This window comes from Cyanistes caeruleus, chromosome 1, assembly GCF_971803275.1.
Source record: "Cyanistes caeruleus chromosome 1, bCyaCae1.hap1.1, whole genome shotgun sequence".
Classification (NCBI taxonomy): domain Eukaryota; kingdom Metazoa; phylum Chordata; class Aves; order Passeriformes; family Paridae; genus Cyanistes; species Cyanistes caeruleus.
Genome location: NC_141701.1, coordinates 118,250,308 through 118,263,122, shown reverse-complemented (window position 1 = coordinate 118,263,122; position 12,815 = coordinate 118,250,308). Strand labels below are relative to the sequence as shown.

General features: G+C 39.8%; 1 long non-coding RNA gene across 1 annotated transcript; it reads right to left on the bottom strand.

Annotated features, from left to right (window-relative positions):
• Window positions 1-2,477: 2,477 nt before the first annotated feature.
• Window positions 2,478-7,639, bottom strand: LOC147655851 (uncharacterized). Its single transcript, XR_015280254.1, has 3 exons — window positions 7,413-7,639; window positions 4,312-4,473; window positions 2,478-3,825 (listed from the first exon to the last, which is right to left on the bottom strand). It is a non-coding gene; the product is annotated as an uncharacterized LOC147655851 (long non-coding RNA).
• Between the last annotated feature and the right edge of the window lie 5,176 nt (window positions 7,640-12,815).

Genomic DNA, 12,815 nt, shown 5'->3' with positions numbered 1-12,815 from the left:
ATAAAGCTAATAGGAGGTGAAGTTTTTTTTTAAAAATGGAGGAGCTTCTTCATCTAACTGACAGGAAGGCTGTGAATCTCTGTCTCACAGTCCTGTGAGCGCTTGAAACTCACAGGGAGCCAAAGGGGGACTGCAGGGATTGCCAGATATCACCACTGATTCACGTGGTCCTCGAGCCAACAGGGGATGCAAATTGGGACTGCTGCTGCTCAGGAAACATCTTTCCTAGAAATCTGTTTCTGGCCAGTGTCAGAGACAGAACTCTGGGTTAGTCTGTCCTTTAGTTTTATCCAGTTCCTACAGCACCAGCTGATGTATGAACTCATCAGGTATAGTAAGATTCACATTACTGTCAGTACTAGTGATGTAAAATGTGGTTGTAAAGTATCCTCAAATCATCATGTTTTCCATTGCTTCTGACCTCATCTATACTGGAAGATTGATGGAAGATAACAGGTAAAATAAATTGTAAATGAACCAGCCAATGGTGCAAACTCCAAAAGCCTACTTATATTTAACTCTGTTGAACTTGACTTTGCTCAAACCAGTTTAAGTTCATAATATTAAAAAACCAAGTTTGCATTGCATTAAGGATCAAAACTTAACTGTACCCAATTTCTGGAGTCATGTTTCTTTGCTCTTAATTTTATGGCTTTTTTTTCTTAAAGACAACATTTTTTCCCTTCTTTTTCACTAACACTAAACATAGTAAGCATCTATCATACTGTAATTTATTTTAAATTTAAGAGCCAAAGGGTTTGGCAGAAAAAGTTTTCATTTTTGTCAACACAAGCACATGCTTCTGTTTTATGTAACTAATGCTCAAATGAAAGCCCATGGCAATTACAGCCTATTTTTTCATTTCCACACACTTAACTATTTGTAAAGTCTCCAAAGATTCAAGTTTCATGGAGAACGTGTTTTTGTTACTGCTCAGCAATCATATTTGATCTCTGAGCAGGGTGAAGACCAGATCTCTGCCAACATTTTTAAATCAACTATATAAAAAATGAAAAGGCCTGGATTCAGAATTAAAGACCACTTAATTATTGCAAACATGTGTAACTCTATTTTTTTCCCTTTCTGCATGTTATGAAATGTTATAATCTCTTCTCAACATACATGTAGAGGCAGTGTAGTCTATGTGTGGATAAATCACTAGGCTTAGACTTCTAAGACCCAGATCCCACCATGGACTTTGTTACAGGCACCAAGGAAAACCTATCCCATCTCTTGAACAAAATTTTCACCAGTAATGACAAGAGAGAGCCAGATAAAGGGTGTTGACTTATGATTATGTGCATTAATTTAAATTTTCCAGTACTTCCTAACAAGGCTTTCAATGAAATAATTTTATTTGTCTTTTCACCCGCAATTTGCTCATTCTGGTTTAAATTTGATCCACCTTCCAGGCTGCTAAGTCCTTTGAGAGTACCAGTCATCACAAAACCAGGCATAAATGTAGGAAGGTGCATGCACAGAAAGAAAACACAGGAGAAAACCTGAGGGCTCCCTAAGATGTTGTTTTCAAAAGGGGACCTTTTTGGACTTGGCATTTTTGTTCTACCTACTGTGTACCTCCTGTCACAAACCAGAAAAAAAACACCAAGACAGCCCACAAAAATTAACTGTATATAGTTTGCACTCTCTGTGGTAGATTTAACTCCAGAAAGGCTTAGTTATATTTCACTATACACAACAACAGGAGATGATAGGACAGGCTATGTAGTTCCACTAATCCTCCAGCTGCTGACCCACAGCAGACCCATGGCCCTTCTGTGCAACAGAAGAATCGCTGTTGTTGCAGTGGAGACCCTTGGACAGAGATCCAGAGCAGCCCTGCAGGCTGCCTGGGGGCAGTTCAGGTGTCCCTGAGGACAGAGGTGCCTGCAGCACAGAAGAAAATCCCTGTTTCTGTGCTGCAGATGCTCTCCTAGCGCATGAGCAGGGGCAGGAGCATCCCCTGCCAGAGAGAGGGTGTCTGATAGAGCAGCTGCTCCCTGCGCTCCAGGCAATGCACTGCTTAACAAACCCCTCCTGTTGGAAAGGGCTTCTCCTCAACAAAATATTCAGAAGGCATTTCTGTGGCTTTCCAGAGGCAAGGAACTGAATGGCCAAGAGGTGCACTGTCTCTGGGAGGCAAACTGAACAGGAGAAGACGACTCTGTTGGTTGAGGACAGAGAGGGAAAATGGGGGAGCAGAGATACATGGTAAAACTGCAGGGGCTTATGGACCTATTTTCAAAAGAGATTACTTCAATTTGCACAATAAAAAATGTAGGCACTGACTAAATTCAACCCAAACCACTTACACACCCATAGGATGTCTGTGCTCTCCAGGGGCACCAGTTTTATGCTTCTCTGAATTAGATGTTGAAGGTCACAGGCAAAATTATTCTTGGCTCTAGCTATAAGATCATTGTGTGCTCTGGCTCTTCTTAACCATTTCTGTGTAAGTGGAGTGGAGTCTAATCAAGTTTCTTTTTTAACAGGTTTTAATTTTCTCGTTAAAACCAAGAAAAAAACTACAGACACTTTAAAGCATATTGTAGCAAGATAGAATACAGAAAGAATATTCAGAAGAAAAAGAAGTGCTCTGAGGTGCCATTTAAGAAAATAGATGTGTTTTCTTCCACTCTGACAAACTTGTACTCACCCCTATCACACCCCTGTATATATTTTGGTGGTTTTTTGAATAGATCACTAAAGAACTCAAAGAAGTTATCAGCTGTGATATGAATCGCCATCTGTTTCCAGCCCTCTTTGAGATCTTGTCTTTCATATTACAAGACATTTAGTGGAGCATTTTGCCAGCTTTTTAGAATGACCAAAAGAGGCCTCAGACTCTCAGTTTTCATAGCTATATTCCAAAATTAGAGTGTTCTCACAAATTGGCGAGTTTCCAGTTTCCGAAACAAAGTATAGCAAAATCCAGCACTGTTTTAGCACTTGTCCCCAATATCCAATGTTAAACACCTCTGCTAGTGTTCTTCAGCTACCCACAAGAGTTACCTGGACTATGGTAAAGAAATTACTTACAGTTGGAACTGTAGTTCAGTTAACAGGAAATTTAATAAGGGCGACAAAAAGGTCATATTTAAGAAGAAAAACATCACAGGAACCTTATGAGTATGCTTTAAACTAGTAAAGAACACAGATTATTTTGATACTTGTCTTTCCACAATGAATTCTGTAATAATTTTTCTGGAGATGTAGTGAAGATTTTAAAGAAATTAGTGTGGATCTCCTCATTAAATACTTTTCCAGCTGGAGACCAAGCTCTTGTTTTCATTTTGAATGAGAATACTCCTTGTAAGGAACTGCCTTGACCCTTCAAACCTGAGACAAAAGGAGCCAAGCACATGTACTTTGCCTTTCTCTTCTTTCACCAGGGTTCTGGAGGCCATCAGTTTCCAGCCCTGCTTTTTTTTTTTTTTTTAGAATCCAGTTACTGGTTGTGCTGATGATCACTGGCACATTCATAGAGACTGTGGTAGACCCAAATTTTCATCACAAATACCTAAAAATCCAGATTCTATAAGGCAAGTTTGACTCCAACAAGCTCCATAGACTCCTGACAACCTCCAGAATAGAACAGAAAGCCTCAGTTTTTTTGTGGCATCTCAATGGCAGCATTTTATCTGGATATTCATTTTGCTGTGTACGTGCATTTCATATTTCAGTGACAAAGGAGGAATTCACTAAGGTTCACTTCAATGAGAATGTGCATCAGTGACAGGGAGGTTTGGAGGGCGACTTAGAGCAAGAGCTTAACTTCAGACACTCTAAATCATAGCTCTGAAGGAACTCTTTTCTTTCCAGGTCCTGTGAAGGAAGTGCAGAGAGATTATCCTCAATCAACACAAATGTCAATGCAAAAGATTGCATGTGATGGCAGTTAGGAAATCAGATAGCTTAATGCAGCCATTAATTAAACAAAACCACTAAGGCATTCTCACCATACATTTTCATAATGCAACTGAACTAGAATTTCAGTGTTTGAAAAGATTTTTGTAATTAATTGCATCTGTAGAAGCGACGAAACACTAAGTGTCTGAAAAATTACCCCTCAATGCCCCCAGCACATTTAAGTGAGCAAAAAATGTACCCTGTCTTTTTCATAAGTGCAATTCCAGGACAAAAAGAAATAGTTTGAAGAACTGTCATTCAAAACATGGTATATAACTGTAGCAGCATATAAATAAAGCAGAATGAAACTTTGTTAAAATGTTTGTGCACACTGTAAGATTTAATGTTTCCTTAAAAACACCATTTACAAAAGTGGTTGATATACTAAAAAATGCACTTAACCTTTGGACTGTGTGTCTGAGCATTTCCTGGTATAGGTTCATGGTGGCAGCATGAGGAGCTATAAATCTGTGGAAGACACCACAATAAATGTGGGAATTGATGTTTCTGGATTTCATCATGGGTGAACTCCACCAGGCAGATGCTTTTGGCCAGGGAGCAGGACTGAAAAAGAAACAGGCACCCCTATGTTGAAAACACTTTATTTATGTAATAAATATTTATAAATAATAAATATTTATGTATTGCTTTAGAGCAAACACATGATCGATAGTCAACAAAGCAATACATTGGGTAATATTAATTTCTAAATTCCAGGCTGGTGTAGTATTTACATTTTGTATCAATCAGGAGCCAGCAGCAATTTTGTAGGATTTAAACCAAAATAAAGACCTTTTAGTGTGCAAAACATAAAGGTATTTCCTCTATGAGCCAGTAAAAATTGCAAGATAGGCACAGAGGTTTTTCTGAAAAGTCTCATCCCAACCAGATGACTGAATACTTGCAATGTTTGTGCATGTGAGGGATGTCAAGAGATCTGTATTCTTTGTACCATCAAGAGAACTTTCTGCAGCGGTAATATTTACCAGCATAGACACCATTAAATCTGTCTTTTATACCACATCATGTATGCAAACACTGAGAATTACTTGGTGCCCAAGGATTATGCGTCTTAACTGTGATATTCTCCTGTAAAGTATTCTTTTTGAAATGTTAACACTCAGATTACATTCATTGTTAGCACTGATTTCTTCTCTTGTTTGATGTTGCTAAATGTTTTTATTACAGCATTCATGGCTTTATCTACATAGAAAATGCAATAAGGTGTACTCCAATGTAAGGTAAATATGGGACTACAGTACAGCTCAGGTAGAAATCATAGTATTTCTCCATCATTTTTTCCATAAGTAATTGTTGGGATAGCAGCTTATTTGACACAGAAGAATGAAACGCTTACTTTAATGATTTTTACTAAAAAAACCAGCAAGATCTCTGACATGCAAGACAACTCAGCAGGTCTGTATGTGTTAAGCAGATTATTAAAAGAATACAATATGGAAAGATGAGGTAGGCCATTCCAGTGCATATAAAACATTTTCTCATTAACACTGTTTTATTGAGAAGCTATCAGAAACTTATTAAGTGCATTATCAGTTTGTTAGAATTTCCTCTATTATCAGTTGATATATTTTCTCTCTATAGGTCTCTCTTTCTCTCACTTTTCTCCTCCTAAGGCTCTAGGATCTCTTACTAGTAATTATTAATATGTTATCAGTATTTTGGCCCCTGGCATATAAACATGTATTAGATATGCAGGTACTGAGTCATACAAACATCATTAATTTTCAGAGGAGGAATTTCAGGGGACGTTTTTGTGGCAACTGAGTTATGGTAGACTCAGTGTTATGTCTGGGCTCTGAGCCAGCCTTAAAACCCTTCCCGTACTACCAACCATCGAGGGCACAGAGTCACAGCCACACATGGGGGTGTCAGCTTGAGGCTGTGCAAGAAAGCCCAGATCCAAGGAAAGCCAAATATATGGAAGGCAGCTCTGAAGCAGCTTGGCAGCAAGTCAGATTCTAAGTAGTAATGCTTGTATGAAATATATTCTACCTTCCACGCTTAATAGTAATAAAGTTTGATTGAAGTCATGTTTAAATTGCACTCTGTCTGATGCCAGGTATTTAATATAAAGCAGTTTGGGGAGTTTTGCTATCTGAAGCAAAAGGGATTTAGATTTATTTCAGACTTTCACAGTAGAAACTTGTTCAATGGCCTGGAGCCATTAAGCCAGGGGAAAAAAAAAAATAGAAAAAGGCTACTGGAGATCTGATCATCTTCCTTTTGGCAGAAAAACCCACTATTCTTTTGCCTGATTTTAAAAATTGCTCTGCCATAAGAGGAGTTACCCTTTGCTGCAGCACCAGGAAATCCCCATTTTGCCTTGAAACTGCTGCAGGGTCAAATATGATACTATTTCTTTCTGCAAGCACAGAGCTCAGAACTCCTGTGATGATGAACTCCCATCTCCCTTCCTCTCTCTCTCTTTTACTGAGACACTTCCTTCCCCTTGTGTTTGCAAAATTAAGTTTGCTGCAAACAAGACTCAAAACAAGAGAAGCAAAAGAAAAGAATCACAAGTTATATATTGTTTTTCCTTTGTTATTTAGAAAGCCTCCTGCTCCTGTGGCAATCCAATTATATTTGAAGCCTGGCTCATGACTTTTGAATACTCTCTGGCACATCAGATATCCTTGGGGACCCAGAGCAGGCTCTGATATTTCATAAAACCTGTATTAGGTTAATACATAATTCACCATTTAGAAGACAGATAGGAGGGCAGCCTTGCCAATACAAATTCTTCATTTACTTTTAGGTGATAGGCAATACAGATCCTGTATTTGAACTCTGATTAAAGATTTTATTAGCTCAACATTTCATATCACTAGCTAACAGCACACATGCAAATATGTGTTGTATTCATTTGGATTTGCATTTGCTTGGGTGGTTTTACCTATAATGCAGCCATAGACTCTTACAGGATAAGAATTGTCAATAAAGTAATCTGTATACTGAGGAGATAAATCCCTACCTGGAGCATAAACAAAGAATTTAAAATTCAGAACTATTGGCATAAAAGGTTTTGAAATGTGCCTACAGGGTGAGTGTCCTTTTGAAGCTAAGTACAGGTAGCAGGAGGAAATTAGGAGACATCCTTCTACACTGAGCTGTGGCCTGGGAAAGCAGGTGACTTGCCAAATAGGTTCCCTCTTCCTGAGCACCCTTAGCTAAACCCTTGCAATAACACCTGAGGATTGTGTCAGACTCTCTGCCTGATGCAGAGAAAGTTTTACTCTTCCATCACACCACCTTCTGTGGTTTTAAACTATTTTCATTGTTATATATTGGTGCATTCCTAGGAGATGATAATATTTTGCAGACAAATCTGTTGGCCTTTCCCAATGACCCAGTGATCCCAGTCTCCAAGGTTTTGTGATTTCCTGAGTGGGGAAGCACCAGAGCAGCGGCCTCAGCACCTTCTGCAGATTGATCCCAGCTGACTGCAATGCATCTGCATTTTGAGTGCTTTTCTGTTCACTCACCCAACCAAGTCAAGAGTCAGGATGGCAGTGAAACATCTGCAGAGAGCATATTTCTTTCTTCTGCTGCTGGAGATTCTGGCAAATTTTGGAATGCATTTGGAATGCTCTTGACTATGGCAACACAATACTTCCAGCTTTGTGCTATTTTGTGCCTCCTATGTTTTTTCCTTGCAGCAAGGGGAAGTGGGAGGAGAGGAGAAGGATTTTCCCTGGTGCAATGGTTGGTGTCAGGTAAACTCTGCATAAATCTCTTTCTGAGGAATTCAGTTCATTAAAGCCCAATTAGACACCAATGGTTTGATTTACCTCATTAAAGCTAATTAAAATTAGCAGAAACAGCAAATTGCTATTAGGGATTTATAGCTAGAGTTTTAGTGGCCTTTAACAGACAAAGCAAAGCCTTGTTTCCTTTGACTATACTTTTCACTCACTCATACTTTTGAGCATAAATACACATAAAAAGGATATTTACTAAACCTGGAGTCAAACTGAACTTGAAACAAGGAAGACATTACCAAATAGAGTAATTTATCTGCAATTCTTTAGTGCATATGTGGTGTTTAGATTTTTCTGGGAAGTGGGCTGTTTAATAGTTCGGGTTGGGGGTTTTTTTGTTTGTTTTATTTTATTTTTTTTGCTTTGTTTTGTTTTTATTTCAGTTTTTGTTGCCGTTGTTGTCTGTATTTGTTTGAAGTACAACCACATTTTTCTTTGAGATATATTAAGTGAAAAGACTTTTTAAAGAAATGAAAATAGTCTGGATGTGTTTTTCCTTTCTCATAAAACTTGTAGTGAAAAAACTAACGTTTGCACACATTGCATCTTCCAGCATTGCAAGAGCAGGTTTATGCACTTTTGGAAACAATTATATATTCATGACTCTGTGCAAACATGGTGGAGAAGGGTATGGACACTGTAATGTACCCAAAATTTCAAGAACAAGTATTTGGAGTAAAAAATGACCCAGGAACATATCCAGCTCTTTCAGAGGCCAGGATCTGTGTGAAAAGGAACGTTGATTCTTTTCTTTATCAAGCTGAAAATGTTAGCACTATCCAAGAAATGGCTGCTTGAGTACAGCAGGAAAGCACCTACAGACATTTATGTGAATCTATAATTCTTTCATTTTGGATCCATAAAGCCAGCTTGTGTTCCCAGAGGCCTGTAAGCAATCAAAAAATTAATATCTAACCTATACTGCTCATCCAGTCTCCCTTTCAGGTTAACAAATATACAAGATGGCTTTTACAGGTCCTCTACAAGAGTTGTGGTTGTTTTGTCATTTGGAAGTGTCACCTAGATTTACTAGAGGTAAAGTGTCAGGATTTTGAAAAGCCGTTTGTACAGCCAGGTTTTGGTAGTGGGGGTGTTATGGGGGGGCTTCTGTAAGAAGTTGCTAAGCTTCCTCCATGTTCAGCAGAGCCAATGCCAGCTGGGTCCAGGACAGAGAGGCTGCTGGCCAAGGCTGGGGCAACCAGAAATGGAGGGGACACCTCTGTGGTAGCAGTTTTAAGAAGAGGAAAAAAGTTATTGACCAGATTAACTGCAGGCAGAGAAGAGCAGGGTGAGAGTGTGCGAGTGCAGCAGCTCCGCAGATCCCACAGCCAGTGGAGAAGGAGGGGAGAAGAAGTTCCTGGTGCTGGAGCTGGGATTTCCCTGCAGCCCATGGTGCAGATTATGCTGAGGCAGCTGTGCCCCTGCAGCCCATGGAGGTCTTTTGGAATGCAGAGATCCACATGTAGTCTGTGAAGGACACCCATGGATGGGTGGATGCCCGAGTTCCCATAAGAACCTATGGGAAGCCCACACTGGAGCAGGCTCTTGGCAGGGACCTGCAGGTCCATGGAGAGAGGAGCACACACTGGAGCAGATTTCCTGGCAGGACTTGTGACCCCATGGGGACCTCATGCTGGAGCAGCCTGTGCCTGAAGGACTGCACCCCATGGAAAAGTGATCCATGCTGGAGCAGATTGTGGAGAATTGTTGCCTGTGAGATTCATGTTGGGGAAGTTCAGGAAGAACTGTCTCCTGTGGGAAGGACCCATTCTAGATCAGGGGGAAAACTCCTTTCCCTGAGCAGCAGCAGGAGCTTCAAGTGATGAACTGACCATAATCTCCACTCCCTGTCTCTCTGTACTGCTGAGGGGGATGAGGTAGAGCTGGAAATGAGGAAGAGTTGGGGGAAGTGTTTTGAAGGTCTTATTTTACTTCTCATTATCCTGCTCTGATTATGTTATGAATAAATTCAATTAAGATCTCCAATTTGGGTCTGCTTTGCATGTGATAGAGAGTGAATGAACTCTCCCTGTCTTTATCTCAACTCTTGAGCCCTTTCTTACATTTTCTCTCCCCTGTCCAGCTGTGGAGGGAAGCGTTAAGAGGCTTTGGTGGGTATTTGGCATCCAGCCAGAGTCAACCCACTATCAAACATCACACTCCAAAAGCTGTACTAAACTATAATATGGGTATAAATGTGTGTGAGTGTATACATGTACCTGTAATACTCCTTTTGACAAAGGATGTATGCAAAAGGTCTTTCCTATGAAAAGCCAATCTCAGGAATGATTTCCACCTCCAGATTTATGTTCACCTATCTAAGGTTACATGTGCTTAAGATAAAGTACTCAGATACATCATATTTGTGCTTTTTCAGCCTAAGACTCTTAAAGGAGGAGGGACAGGTTGCATGAATCAAGTAGTTGAGCATTTGAACTCAAATTTTGTAACTGAAGTTGGTAATAAAGTTTTACATACAGCAGAAAAATGGTAAGTTTGGATGACAGTTTTCTCTTGTACTAAAGATATTGCAAGGATGTGCTCTATCAAGAATAGTTTCTGCTTAAAACATCAGTTCTCTTCAGAACACTCAGGCTACAGATTGGGAGCTCATCAAAGCCATTGAACCATGTCAGACAAATCAAAAAAGGTAGGTATACATTCAGCAGTCAAGAACAAATGCAAACATTGTAACAGAAATATTTATCCATCCCAAATGGAAAGTTATTTCTGATATTCTGAAGAACTAAAGCATTAATAGCAAGAGAAGATTGCATAACTGCATCCTCAAGGTCACCAAAAGTTCTGTTGAAGGCTTAAAGTCATGTCTTAGTAACAGAGATAAATCATAGCCTTCTACTTTTGGAAATTCGTCTTCAAAAGACCCACAGCTGCCACAGCTCTCTGTTCCCATTGCTCTCTCTGACCCATCTTAGAGTGCTTGAATAAAAAGTGGCTGACAAAAGACCATGTCCCAGATCTGGAAGCTTCTTTGTACTCTTTTAATCTTCCTTCTCTGATTTTCCTAACAGTCATTGCTAAAAAATGCCTATCTGTTCTATGCTAAAGCTTGCTATCCTTTTGAAAGCAGTGTTAAAATCTAGTTGTTACATCTGGTAAAGTTTTCTCTGGTGATGTTCATGGGAGAAATTTGGAGATCATTTTACACAGAAACACAGAAAACTGTGATTGCAATTTAAATCACATGAAGCCAGTTCTCTCAATTAAACTTAATTTTCACTTCCCCCATTATGAAGATTTAGTATGTGAAAATTTGCACATGCCAACTAAGGGGAAGTTTTTTCAGGAGCTATGCAAACAGCCTTTCTCCATCACTGCCTGGACTGTGAATGAGCCTACATTTACCCCAAAGTTAAAATCAACAATTAAACTCTTAAATGCTCTTAACAGTGTGGTCTGGTGAGCAGCTGAGCTGGTCTAAGAGTCTGCAGTTGCCAGAAGGCAGTGCCTTCACCCTGCTGTCCCTCCTCCTCCTCTTCCCACATTTCAGCCGCGGGCTCACCCTCCCTTCAGCTCCCCTGAAAAGCAGCCACAGTCTGAGCAAGAAGGGAAAGCAGAAGCTGAGTGACTGCCTCAACATAGCACAGTTAGCCAGTAGAAAAGAGCAGACCCCTCACATTCTAGTTTCTCAAATGCCAGCCCCCTGAACAAGTCTGCTCTGTGCCTTGTCTGAACAGTCCCAGATAGGTCAGCATGGGAAAACAGGAAGAGGTAGAATAAGCAGAGGGCTTCTTTCTCCCTCCTTCAGGAAAACAAAGTGGTCAAATCAAAGGAACTGATTTTCTGCTTACTTTTAGAGGAAGGCATTGATATATAGAGATGTTTCATCATGTTTCAGTTTGACAAGTGATACCAAATAATACCCAGTTTATGCAAGTCGCAGGGGAGTGGAGCAGCTCCATTTTTATCCTGATTTTGGAAGGGTAGGGGACTCCTGCAGCTGTGGTGTCCATCTGCCTCTCCCCACCATACCCAACCACTTTTGAACCCACTGGCCAGCTTCAACTCAATGTCCATGAAAAGCCATTTCTAAACAGAGGAGAAAGAAACACAGATTATTACTATAAGAAAAACAAGCCTGCAGTCTGTGGTTATTCAGGAGGCAGAGGAGAGATATCATGGTACTACAGGAGATTTAGGAGACACAGAGGCAATTTAATGATGCTGCAGCAAGGAGTGAATTGAGCTTAGGCTATGTTACAGGAAACAATGCCATAGGAATCCAGATTTGTTAAATCTATTGTTTCTTTCATGGATGAAAAAGTATCTTTGTGGAGTTTTTAAAACAGCATCAATTGTTTGAAACCTTCTGTTCAAAATCTTTTCTTCTGTGTGATCTTTCGCTTTCAAAGAGGCAGGAGGAGGTTTTATGTTTATGTATTTTGTGGATGGAGATCCTACACAGAAATAGCTGATCAATATATTTATATAATTTTGAGTCTCACACGTGCACTTTTCCAAAACAAAAAATAAATGCACGCACCCTCAACAACATCTGTATTTATTTTGGCCTTTTCAGAGTGAATTTCTACAACTTTCTACCAGCGTGTTTCTAATTGCTAAAGTAAATGCAACATTATATCCAAAATTTGAAATAAGACACCATAGTGCCTGTCCTAATTAGGAAGAGATGCTTCTACAATTTTTTTTTTCCCATGAGTCAGAGGCATTTCAATAACATTCCTGAGCAATGGGACAAGTACAGAAGAAATCATACAGTCACAGGCAGCTGCACATCCTGTATTTTGTCTTTTGGAAATTAATGAGCAAGGTACCCCTAGAACAGCCTTAAACATTTTTGAGTTCATTCAGAAATAATGCTGACAAACATTCCTTCATGATTCGAGTCCATAAAAGTCCAAGTTAAGAAAGTCAATTGATTAGGTCAGTGTCATAATTTTTATTAAGTTAAGGGAAAGTTTGATGCCTGAAGGAGCAGTGGAGCCCCAGTGGAACCTCAGTCTGCCACCCTGAAGACTGTTTAAGCAAACCTGCCCATGGGAGACAAATTCTCCATGTTGTCTAACAGCTGCATTTTAACAAACTGAGGCATTTCAGCAAGATCAAACAGCCTCACCTTTGGGAAGAATGACAGAATGGGCATGC